Source organism: Ambystoma mexicanum, chromosome 12 (genome assembly GCF_040938575.1).
Source record: "Ambystoma mexicanum isolate Mex_15411 chromosome 12, UKY_AmexF1_1, whole genome shotgun sequence".
Taxonomy (NCBI): domain Eukaryota; kingdom Metazoa; phylum Chordata; class Amphibia; order Caudata; family Ambystomatidae; genus Ambystoma; species Ambystoma mexicanum.
The window spans coordinates 581,447,914-581,459,769 of record NC_090936.1 but is presented as its reverse complement, the minus strand read 5'-3'; positions in this window follow the sequence as shown (position 1 = coordinate 581,459,769).

Here is an 11,856-nt window from a genome sequence, read left to right as displayed (position 1 = left end):
GATGACACCATGGATCTTAGTCTCACAGGAAGGAGCAGGAACAGGGCCCAGGGTGGGCGGCCAGAGAGAGAGAGAGGAAATGAGGGAGCAGGTGTCCCAATGAGGAGGATCTCGGTCCTATTGGCATTAAGGCAGAGATCATTGGCAGCACACCCTTCCTGTATTCCTGAATTGTGGCCAGACAGTCTGGTATGACAGAAGGAGCAGAGGGGGCTGAGGGGAGCCCGAAGGAGAGCTGGGTGTCCTCCGCATACCGCTCAAAGTTAAAACAGAATGTAGCAATGCAGTGGGCCAGAATTGCCAGGTAGAGGTAGAAAAGCCAGGGAGAAAGGTTAGACCCCTGGGAAACACCAGAAGTAGAGAGAGATAGAAGAGAGGAAAGACCCCAGTTGGACCTGGGAGGGTCGGTCAGTGAGAAAGGAGGTCAACCATGACAGGGCCTGACCAGTGATACCCAGGTTGTCACAGAGGTGATTGAGCAGGATGGCATGGTTGACCGTGTCAAAAGCAGAGGATAGATCAAGGAGAATGAGGACAGAAGGAAGATTAGAGTCAGGATTAGAGAGCAAGTCTTCACAGGTGTTCAGGAGAGCAGTTTCCGTGCTTCTGACAGCTCTGAAGCCAGACTGGTGGCCGTCGAGACAACCAACAATTCAGAATGCAGATTAAACTGGGAGATGGCCAGCTTGTCCAGGAGCTTGCCCATGAAAGGAGTGATGGAGATCGGGCGATAGTTAGCCAGAGAGGAAGCATTGGCAGAGGGCTTCTTAAGAAGGGGGTGCACAAGGGAGTGCTTAAAGGGGCAGGGGAAGGTTCCAGTGGCAAAGGAGTGATTGCAAGAATCGCCAACGCTGGAGCCAGGGTTATGATGTGGTTCTTGATGGTTCTGGATGAGCAGGGGAGAACCTGCTTTGATGAGACTTTCATAGATCAGACTTGTATAGAAACATTGTCGGGATGAACCGGGGAAAGGAGCAGAAAGGAGGAGGGGAAGCAACCAAAGACGGGGCAGGGGTGGCAGAGGAGGAGAAAGCAGAGGTAGAGGGAGAGAGAGTGGACAGGATGTCCTAAGTTTTGGTGGTTAAATGAGAATCCAGGGCCGTGCAGAGGACCTGGGAGGAAACAGGAGAGGTAGAGACTGCAGCAGGATTGGCCAGCTACTTGCAGATTTTGAAAAGTTCGGCCAAGTTGTTAGATGCCACAAAGACATGAGCTTGGATGTAGGCACTCTCCCTAGAGAGGACAGAGCGTCTGTACCACCTTTGGAGCAGTTGGCAGGCCAGTTTGTCTGAGGGTGCGCCTGATGCCCTCCACTATCTCTCAGCCGCCCTACACTTTAATTATTCAAGCTACTTTGAATGTCTTCCAAGAAGGACTATTGGATAATTATAATTGGTTATTTATAACACACTTAATACCCAGAGGTTTCTAAGTACGTGTCAAGGATGGCACTCTGTTAAGTGTGGCACAGGGCACCCAGGTAGGGTTTGGATGGTTGTGCCGAAGTTAGGTGGACAGATAAGTACACACACAGCTGAAAGTAAAAGAGAACAAAGAGTAGGCAAGTGTAGCAAGGAAATAAGGTACAACAGAATGGATTCCCTCTTGGGGTGTATGCAGATATGGGGAAGAGTGTTCCACGGACCTTAGGAAAAAATTCTAGCCTTCTGCACAGTTTGCTATAACAGAGGCCCACACTGTTTGCTCATGGCTGGGAACAACAGCCGTGGGTGTCTGTAACACAGAAACTAGACAAGGGAAGGGGCAGAGGTTGCCTGCCGGAAACCAACAGACAAGCCCTGTACAAAGGGGTCTACAAACGATACAAGAGAAGACTATAACAGACAAATCCAGGAAAAGGGAAGTCGATGAGCAAACTAGCAGAAGGAAATGAAAGGAAAGCAGTATAACTGAATTGGACAGGGATAAAGAACTGAGGGTTGAAAACGAGGAAGAAAGCAAAGAAGCAGCAGTCAGGAAACACGGGGCTGCAATAACTGAAAGTAATAAATGCAGGTAAACTGTTGTGGATTGCAGAGGACTGTAGGGTGCAAGGTAGAGAGCTCAGAGGAGCAGGACAGCAAGGAGCAAGCCCAAAGGAGCAGGGCTGTAAGAAAGGGAGCCCAGAGGAAAAGGGCTGTAGGCAGCGGAGTGAAGCAGGCTGCAAGGCAAGGAGCCCAAAAGACAAGGGCTGAAGGCAGAGGGGTGTAGCAAGCTGCAAGACAGGGGTTCCAGAGGACAAGGGCTGTAATCAGCAGAGAGATGCAGACTGCAAGGCAGGGAGCCCAAAAGACTAGGGCTGTAGGCAGCAGGGTGTAGCAGGCTGCAAGGCAGGATGCCCAGAGGAGTAGGGCTGTGAGACAGGGAGCCCATAAAGGCTAGGGCTGTAGGCAGCAGGGTGTAGCAGGCTGCAAGGCAGGACGCTCAGAGGAGCAGGGCTGAGGCAGGGAGTCCAAATGGCTAGGGCTGTAGGCTGCAGGGTGTAGCAGGCTGCAAGGCAGGACGGCCAGAGGAGCAGGGCTGAGGCAGGGAGCCCAAATGGCTAGGGCTGTAGGCAGCAGGGTGTAGCAGGCTGCAAGTCAGGATGCCCAGTGGAGCAGGGCTGAGGCAGGGAGCCCAAAAGGGCCAGGGCGGAAGGAAGAAGGCAGCAGAGCGTGATCGGCTGCAATGCAGAAAGCCCGGCAGGGCACTGGATCAAAGGCAGGAGTAAGCAGGAACAGCATACAACAATATGTAGCTCGAAGCAAAAAGGTGCTGGAAGGACTCTTAATGCAAGAGACTGAGCTCCTGCAGGCAGCAGCTTTTATACCGCCCAGCCCAGCACAGAGGCAGGCTAATTGGTCACACCTGGCTCAGCACACCTGCAGACAATCGGCCACCTCCCTCTCTGTTCCTGAGCTGGTAGAAGCAGAGCAAATCCCTAGGGCTTCTGGGGATTGTAGTTCCGATGAAGAAAAATAGGAATAGCCAGGAATAGATGGTCATAGCCAAGTGCATTGTGGTAAGTGTAGTTTGTTGGGAAAAATAAAAAGGCACCAAAGTCTCGCAAATGGGAAATAAGGTCCAAAAAGTGAATAGCGGTTGATCCAAGAGTTTTCTGTAGATAAATGAATAACAATTAGTCCATATTGATTGCCAATGTATGCACCCATGGCGCAGGCATGACAGTATGCCCCTCTCCAGGCTCCCTGAAGACTGACCAAGAAGAAGAATGTCTGTCACACCGTGAAAGAGTCTCATACCAAAAAGGCACATCATGAAGTGCCAAAAACTGTTTAAGGTTGCAAGGTGAGAATCTTGAAGGAAGGAGACTGTACCAAGGTTCTGAACCTTTGAGGTAGAATTCAGAAAAGACAAAGTCTTTGGAGCACAAAACCCAACAGTGCGTTCATGAACAGAGGAACTGTGAAGATCTGCTGCATCCATGGCAAATATAGCTTTGAAAGTAGTGGTCTTCCTTCGGGCTGGCAACGGTATAGTGCTGAAAGGTGTAACCAGAGATACAGTTGAATTGGTTGCTCTGGGAAGGTTTTCCAAGGCGCCAGAAGCAGCAATGGCAAAGTCAAGAGTAACCGCAGAGAATTCGGGAGTCACAGCTGCGGGTTCTCCATGATTTGTAGGTAGTTCAGAAGCCACAGCAGCAGGGAGATCATGAATGGCTGTTGATAGTTCCGGTGCTGTAGCAACTGGGAGTGTAGGTGCCATAGGAGAACCAGCGGGTAGGGACGCACCTGAGACTGGTAGAGTAGAGTCCGGTAGTTTAAGTGCTGCAGAGGCACCAGCAGGAACAACCGGAGCTGTAGTCTTAAAGGAAGAGTTGTTAACTGACTTAGCAACAGGTATTATCCTTGTAGGCAGAGAGGAAGGGGGTGCTTCTACTGCAGAAAGAGTGATGTGAGATGCTGCAACAGTAGCAGATTTAGAATTATTAGCAGGAGGAGCAGCAGAGATTGGGCTGGCAGATACAGTAACAGGTAGTATGACAGATGTGGGGTCAGGATAGGGTAGGCGAACTGAAGGCTGGTCTTCAAAGTCTGGTGTACTCAGATTGCTAGGTGGGTCTGGGGTATTGAGTGATGGAAAGGCTGGATTCCAGACAGGTACTGGGTATTGTTCAGAATCTGACTCGTGGTCTGGTGTACAAAAACCCTTAGAAGCAGAGTACATATCTGATTTAATCACTTCAGAAGAGGCTGTAAGTGTGAGTAAAGGACAGTAGTCAAGGGTACGAGCGGAACAATCCTTTGACTCAGAAGGATCTCTAATAAGAAGATTACAGTGGACTTGTGGTGTAATGGCAGTGTGAGTGATTTGGCCCACCGAAGGAGTTAATTCTTTACTGTCTGTACAACAACCTGAGTTACTGTGGCTGGAAAGTTAAAGAGCGGTGTCAGACCTTAGAAGGGATGCATATGCTAAATGTAGGTCTTCCATCTGCTTGGTATAGGTCTGTACCTTTTCTGCGTGGCAATTCCAGGCCTTATCATGTCGATCTCTAAAGACAGAATGTCGGGTGTAGGACATAGTGTCAGAAGGTCTGGAGAATTGTGTCCCTTCATTACATTTTTACTATGTAAATAAACAAAGTCATCATAGAGATCTTCGTTTTGTCTTTTAAGGCGCAGGAGTTGTTCTTGAAGCAGGTATGTTCCATTAGCCTGATCTAAAGCTTCAGAATCTGGTGTAGCAGAAAATTTGGTTGTAGCAATAGGAAGACTGACCTTAAGGTTATTATGGTTAGTAGATACTGGGGAAACATTAAGACAACCGATGGTCAGTATTGGTCTTTTGTACCCAGGACCAGGTGGACTAACCTCAGGATACCGAATGCCTTGCCCTGTCAAATGAGGGTTTCCAGCAGTCTGGGGAGCTTGCCAAGCTGATCTTGAGAATATCACTCTAGCAACAGCGTACTCTGGTTTAGAGTCTCCCACAATGAGTGCAATATCCTTGGCTGTAGCAGTGTTAGATGAATTGATGGAAGACACAGGAGTGTTTTTCACTGTTTGGGCTAACAAGATCTGTAAGAATTCATTGTCTTGCTGTAGCTCTTCAACAGATAAGGACTGCGGATCATAGTTGCAAATGTCATAAGATTAAACATGGAAGAAGGGTCAGCAAGCCAGTGAGTGTAGTACCGTGCTTGTAAATCTTTGTTTACTAAGGCGTGACTGTTCTTTAGACTAAGGTTCTTGTTTACTGTCTTTAGGGAACCTATATATTTTTGCAAAGGTTTCTTAACCCGAAAGGAAAGCATCCTTGGTCTGTGTGTGCCTTTCCTGCCTATAAAACAAGACATTTGTTGCTCTTGCATTCTGTCAAGGATGGCACTCTGTTAAGAGTGGCACAGGGCACCCAGGTAGGGTTTGGGTGGTTGTGCCGAAGTAAGGTGGACAGATAAGTACACACACAGCTGAAAGTAAAAGAGAACAAAGAGTAGGCAAGTGTAGCAAGGAAATAAGGTACAACAGAATGGATTCCCTCTTGGGGTGTATGCAGATATGGGGAAGAGTGTTCCACGGACCTTAGGAAAAAACTCTAGCCTTCTGCACAGTTTGCTATAACAGAGGCCCACACTGTTTGCTCATGGCTGGGAACAACAGCTGTGGGTTTCTGTAACACACAAACTAGACAAGGGAAGGGGCAGAGGTTGCCTGCCGGAAACCAACAGACAAGCCCTGTACAAAGCGGTCTACAAACGATACAAGAGAAGACTATAACAGACAAATCCAGGAAAAGGGAAGTCGATGAGTCCACTAGCAGAAGGAAATGAAAGGAAAGCAGTATAACTGAATTGGACAGGGATAAAGAACTGAGGGTTGAAAACGAGGAAGAAAGCAAAGAAGCAGCAGTCAGGAAACAGGGGGCTGCAATAACTGAAAGTAATAAATGCAGGTAAACTGTTGTGGATTGCAGAGGACTGTAGGGTGCAAGGTAGAGAGCTCAGAGGAGCAGGACAGCAAGGAGCAAGCCCAAAGGAACAGGGCTGAAAGAAAGGAAGCCCAGAGGAAAAGGGCTGTAGGCAGCGGAGTGAAGCAGGCTGCAAGGCAATGAGCCCAAAAGACAAGGGCTGAAGGCAGAGGGGTGTAGCAAGCTGCAAGACAGGGGTTCCAGAGGACAATCAGCGGAGAGATGCAGACTGCAAGGCAGGGAGCCCAAAAGACTAGGGCTGTAGGCAGCAGGGTGTAGCAGGCTGCAAGGCAGGATGCCCAGAGGAGTAGGGCTGTGAGACAGAGAGCCCAAAAAGGCTAGGGCTGTAGGCAGCAGGGTGTAGCAGGCTGCAAGGCAGGACGCCCAGAGGAGCAGGGCTGAGGCAGGGAGCCCAAATGGCTAGGGCTGTAGGCAGCAGGTTTTAGCAGGCTGCAAGGCAGGACGCCCAGAGGGGCAGGGCTGAGGCAGGGAGCCCAAATGACTAGGGCTGTAGGCAGCAGGGTGTAGCAGGCTGCAAGTCAGGATGCCCAGTAGAGCAGGGCTGAGGCAGGGAGCCCAAAAGGGCCAGGGCAGAAGGTAGAAGGCAGCAGAGCGTGATCGGCTGCAATGCAGAAAGCCCGCCAGGGCACTGGATCAAAGGCAGGAGTAAGCAGGAACAGCATACAACAATATGTAGCTCGAAGCAAAAAGGTGCTGGAAGGACTCTTAATGCAAGAGACTGAGCTCCTGTGGGCAGCAGCTTTTATACCGCCCAGCACAGAGGCAGGCTAATTGGTTGCACCTGGCTCAGCACACCTGCAGACAATCGGCCACATCCCTCTCTGTTCCTGAGCTGGTGGAAGCAGAGCAAATCCCTAGGGCTTCTGGGGATTGTAGTTCCGATGAAGAAAAATAGGAATAGCCAGGAATAGATGGTTATAGCCAAGTGCATTGTGGTAAGTGTAGTTTGTTGAGAAAAATAAAAAGGCACCAAAGTCTCGCAAATGGGAAATAAGGTCCAAAAAGTGAATAGCGGTTGATCCAAGAGTTTTCTGTAGATAAATGAATCACAATTAGTCCATATTGATCACCATTGTATGAGCCCATGGCGCAGGCATGACAGTGCGGACACAGGGATCGAACCTGAGTTGCTCCACGTCACCTTGATTCCAAGACAAGCGCGTTGCCCCTGAGCTATCCTCCTGAGATTCTACCCCTAAATTTGCGTTTAAGGGTGGCGAGTTTGGAATCATACCAAGAGTTGCACTTGGAAGTGGGCTTCAAGTGGATCCTCATGACAGGGGCAAGGACGTCAAGAGTGTTAGAGATAGGGAGATGAAGGTTAGAGAGGGCTGTGTCAGAGCGTGAGTCAGCCAAAGGTGTAGGAGGAGGAGAGAAAGTAGCAGTGAAAGCCTCTCCTGACACACACTTCATGGGTTGGATGACCGAGAAGGTAGGTGGCAGTGCTGGGGATGGCTTGACCTGAGGGGTAGAGAGAGAGAGGTGGGAGAAGAGGAGGAAGTGGTCACTCCAAGAGAGAGATGTGGTGAGAGGGTTAGAGAGGTGGAGGTCTGAGGAGATCCGAATATCCAGGGTGTGCCCTGCAGCGTGAGTCAGGCCAAAGGGAAGAATAGAGAGAGAGAGTCGCAGAGGTTGCAAAAGAGCCCCGAAGAGGTGTTGGAGGCATCCAGGTGGATGTTCAGATCTCCGAGTAGGAGAAGTTGAGAGGTAGAGGCAAGGAGGGAGGAAAAAAGGTCAGCTCACTCAGAGAGGAAGAGGGCGACCTGGCCTGGCAGCCTGTAAATAGTGGCCACAGTGAGAGAGAGGCCAAGAGAGATTGAGAGCCTGCAGACCAGGCATTCAAAGGAGGAGTAGTCCTGCGTAGGAATGACAGAAGCAGGGATCCACTCCTGGACAATCAGGCTACACCCCCACTAGGATGGTTGGTTTTGGGTTCTGAGAGGATCTTGAAGCCATCAGGAAGGAGAGTGTCAAAATTCGTGACAGAGCTGGCCATGAACCAAGTCTCGGTGAGACCGAGTACATCCAAATCAAGCTCTTCTAGGAGACGGCAGATGTCAGAGGAGTGTTTGACGGCAGAGTGACATTGAAGGACTTCTGTGGAGGTGCACCCTGCAGAAGTGTTGGAGGGGCCCGAGGATGGGCAGAGGAGGAAGGAAGAGAAGGCAGCATAGTCGGAGAGAAAGAATGGCGTCAGCCAGCTCCTTCTCCTTTCGTGGAATGATGGTAAGCAGTGGCGGAGGAACAAGTTTCAAATGGAAGTGCTGATCAGTAATGTCATGTCACCAAAATCAGAGGGGCAAATACATTCGTGTTGCTACTGAGCCAGCAAGTGTTGCAAATACATACACTCCTTGTATTTGGGGTGGGGAGATACCTTCAATGTATTTTTGAATACCTGTTGTCCAAATATATGATCATTATGTGGTAGGCCAGTGGTTGCCACTCTTTTCAGAGCAGTTTCATCACTGAAATGGGAGCTCAAGGGCTTCTATGGGTTTTGAGGAAATGGCTGTGGTAAAGAACAAAACCAATACAGTGACTCAGTGGGCAGGCTTTTTCTGTCCATTCTGTCCAGCTCTGAGCATGACAGAGACAGAACAGTGAGTCACTGCATGGATGCAGTGAATTCAGTGTGATCTTAAGCATGTGCACTTGCACACGGCAGACATCGCAACCCTCTGCCACAATCTTTTCATGTAATGAGTAATCTGAGGGCATTCTCATTTCTTTCCCTAAGATAACCTCCCTGCAGGTGGCCAGGAAAAGGCCATCACTTTCGGATGCTGACCCTCAAGGTGTATATGCGAGGGCAGACTAACGGGGTGGAGAAGACTTGGGGCGAGTAGATGAGCTTCCCTTAGATGAGACATGGTATCTCGCTTTACATCTCAAAATGTCCCCTCAATCCCCCAGACCATTGTGGGCTACTGTAGGTGAGATCCCTATTTCCATTGATATTCACTCTTACACACACCACTTTGTTGCTGGGACGATAAGAAGCAGCAAAAAGAGAGAACGGACTCTAGAACCAACAATGTGTGGACTTGTAGTCAGAGACCCAATCAGCTTGGCGGGATGTTTAAATACCCATGATGGAGGAAGGGGGACGACAGTATCGACTTTGGCTGTGGACGCGAAGGGACCAAATTTCCCAGGAAAGCCGTGCAGAGGGAAGAGCGAGTGCTGGTGTGGCGGACAGAGGAGGCTCACCAACGAGAGCAGCAGCAAGAAAGCAGCAGGCTGCGGGGACACCGAGAGCAGAGGAGAAGCCCTGGGGCATTTTCAGGTGCGGTCAAGATGGACGAGGCTTACCAGAGCTCTTACCCGAAGCATTGAGAGAAGTGGAGACTGCGAAAGCCAGAGGAAGCCGAAGGAAGCAAAAGCACAGCAGTTTTCGCAATAGCTGTTGCTCCACCGTGAGAGAAGCGAAAGGCGCCAGAAGAGACCGGTGAGTTCCGTGAAGTGGGAAAGGGACGCTGGGGCATATTGAAGGCAGCATGTATAAAGAAATAGCAGAAAGTGAGAAAGCTTTAACCTGGCAGGGAAAAGAAACCAGGTTAATGTGGTAGAGCCATATCACGATAAGCTAAAGCAAAGTAAAATTCAAAGGAAATTTAAAGTAGAGACAAGCACTTTTTGAATACTGATCCGAATTAAAGTAAGCATTTTGAATACTTATCTGAATGAAATAAGTTTGGTGAAAACTTAAGAATATAAAGGAACTGTATACTTTGAGAGAACAAGCATTGACCAGAGCCATATGAACATTAAGGAACTGTGTACTTTGAGAGAACAATCATTGACCAGAGCCATATGAACATTAAGGAACTGTGTACTTTGAAAGAATAAGCATTGACTAGAGCCATATGAACTATATTGAGGAACTGTGTGTTTTGAGAGAAACAAGTATTGGCAAAAGCCACAAGAGTATGTGAAAGTGCAACATGTGACTAGTGACAAACAAGTAAAGGTAAAGCATCAAGAGAATGTGAAAAGAGCCTGAACTGAATCCCACTGTAAAACTGGACCAATGGCAACGTGCAGGTGATGGGGAAACCAGTTAGGTGTGTCGGTTGCGTGACCTGTAATGGGTGGATTGTGTGGTCCAAACACTACGCCTAGACTCAGGACACCCGCCTATGGAAAAGCCACTTGAAATACCTGTAACAGAGCTTGTGGGTGAATTCAACGGAAACCCAGTGTGAACTGGAATTGAAGAATTGAACTTTATGAAATTGTTGAAAGACTTGATGCCTTGGCAAAGGGAAACACCTTTGTGCTTTGTGAACTATCCTGAAGCATTGGGGAAGGGAAACCCCTGGGTGGTCTGTGAATTATTTAGAAAACCCTGCAGAAGGGAAACCCCCCACCCACCTTGGGGCTTTGTGAGCTATCTTGAATCATGGGAAGGGAGATCCTTTCCAACCAAGAGCTGGAAGAAGCTTGGAACTGTTATTTGAACACTTGATCTTGAAGCTGACATCACTACACATTGTATGCAAATAGATCTGAGGGCAAGTATAGGTTTTGGACACAGACAGAAATTTACTTTGGATATCCTGGCATAGACTATCCTTAGTTTCATTTAGGAAGGGAAATCCCACCTTAGCATAGGCCAAGTTAGGCCTTTTCCAACCCTCCTTTTGATTTAATAAAAGTATAAAGAGCAACCTTGAGTTCAGTAGTCTGTGTCTACTCCATGATGCCTTCACAGTAAGTAGAAATATTTCACCTGGTTTGTGCTTGCACCAAACGGACGCAGGCATTTGCAGAAACAGCGTGCATCAAATGCTCATTTTTGACATTGTACCTGATAGTACCCAAAGCCACTAGGTTTGATATTCATATTAAAAGATATGTATATTAACATTCTACTCTCCGTTGGATGTATCACTTGCATATATGCTGGCTTTTAACATGCATGAAGAAATAAGGTCACTTAGCTCTAGTTTCTTTACTATAGTCCCTTAAATAAACATGAACACCAATAGTGAATAGACAATAACTGCATCAATGTGTTAGAAGTTTAAAAGCATGCATAGCACAAAATGAAATGACACACTTACGTGTAAAAGTATGGTGACTATTGGTCCCATATAATGATAAACACTGTGCACATATCATTAAATTAGCCTGTTTAAAAAAAAAGGTTTTGAAAAAAATGATGGACTATAGTTTGTTTCTAAAATGGTGCAATCACTCGTTTTAAAAGTCGCGCAGTAAGGCTAGTTTGTAACATCCTGTGAGCAAGCTCTGAGTCAGGAGCGAAACGCGCCAGACTTTGCAGGCTGCTGCCATGCTGAAATAAATCCGTATGGGTCGGATTTACAACATGGAAAACGGTGACGTTTGTCTTTGTTGTTTATTAAAAGAAAGCTATGAATGTTTAAGGACTGAATTTTCTGAAAAGAGTTTAATTCTATGAGCTAAAAGCTAATGCAATAGAGAAGAGGTTTATGGGCTCATCTTTGCGCACCTTGGACAGTCGGTGCTGCCATTCATGTCAGTGACATAGGTCCAATGACTAGTGCATGAATTCATGACGTGGTGGTGGTTTGATTGATATTGATTGATATTTTATTTCTATCGCGCTCATACACAAGTGTTTCAGAGCGCGACAGAGCGTGGTTAATGGAGTGGTCTCTGTGTTATGCGATAGGAATATCTGCTAAGTGCAGAGACGTTACTTGTGATAATGAAAGAAAAAGCAACCTGGAATGTTTATCTAGCATAGTGGGGCATCCATCTCTCCCGCTAAAGGGACATGATACAAAGCATTAACACGTGTGTTATGTATATATATATATATATTTTTTTTTATTGTATTGTTTAAATCATCAACTCATAAATCGAAATCAAAATACATGTAGTTAAAAAGTATCAAAATATTACAAAATGATCACAGTTTCAAGCATTCCAAAA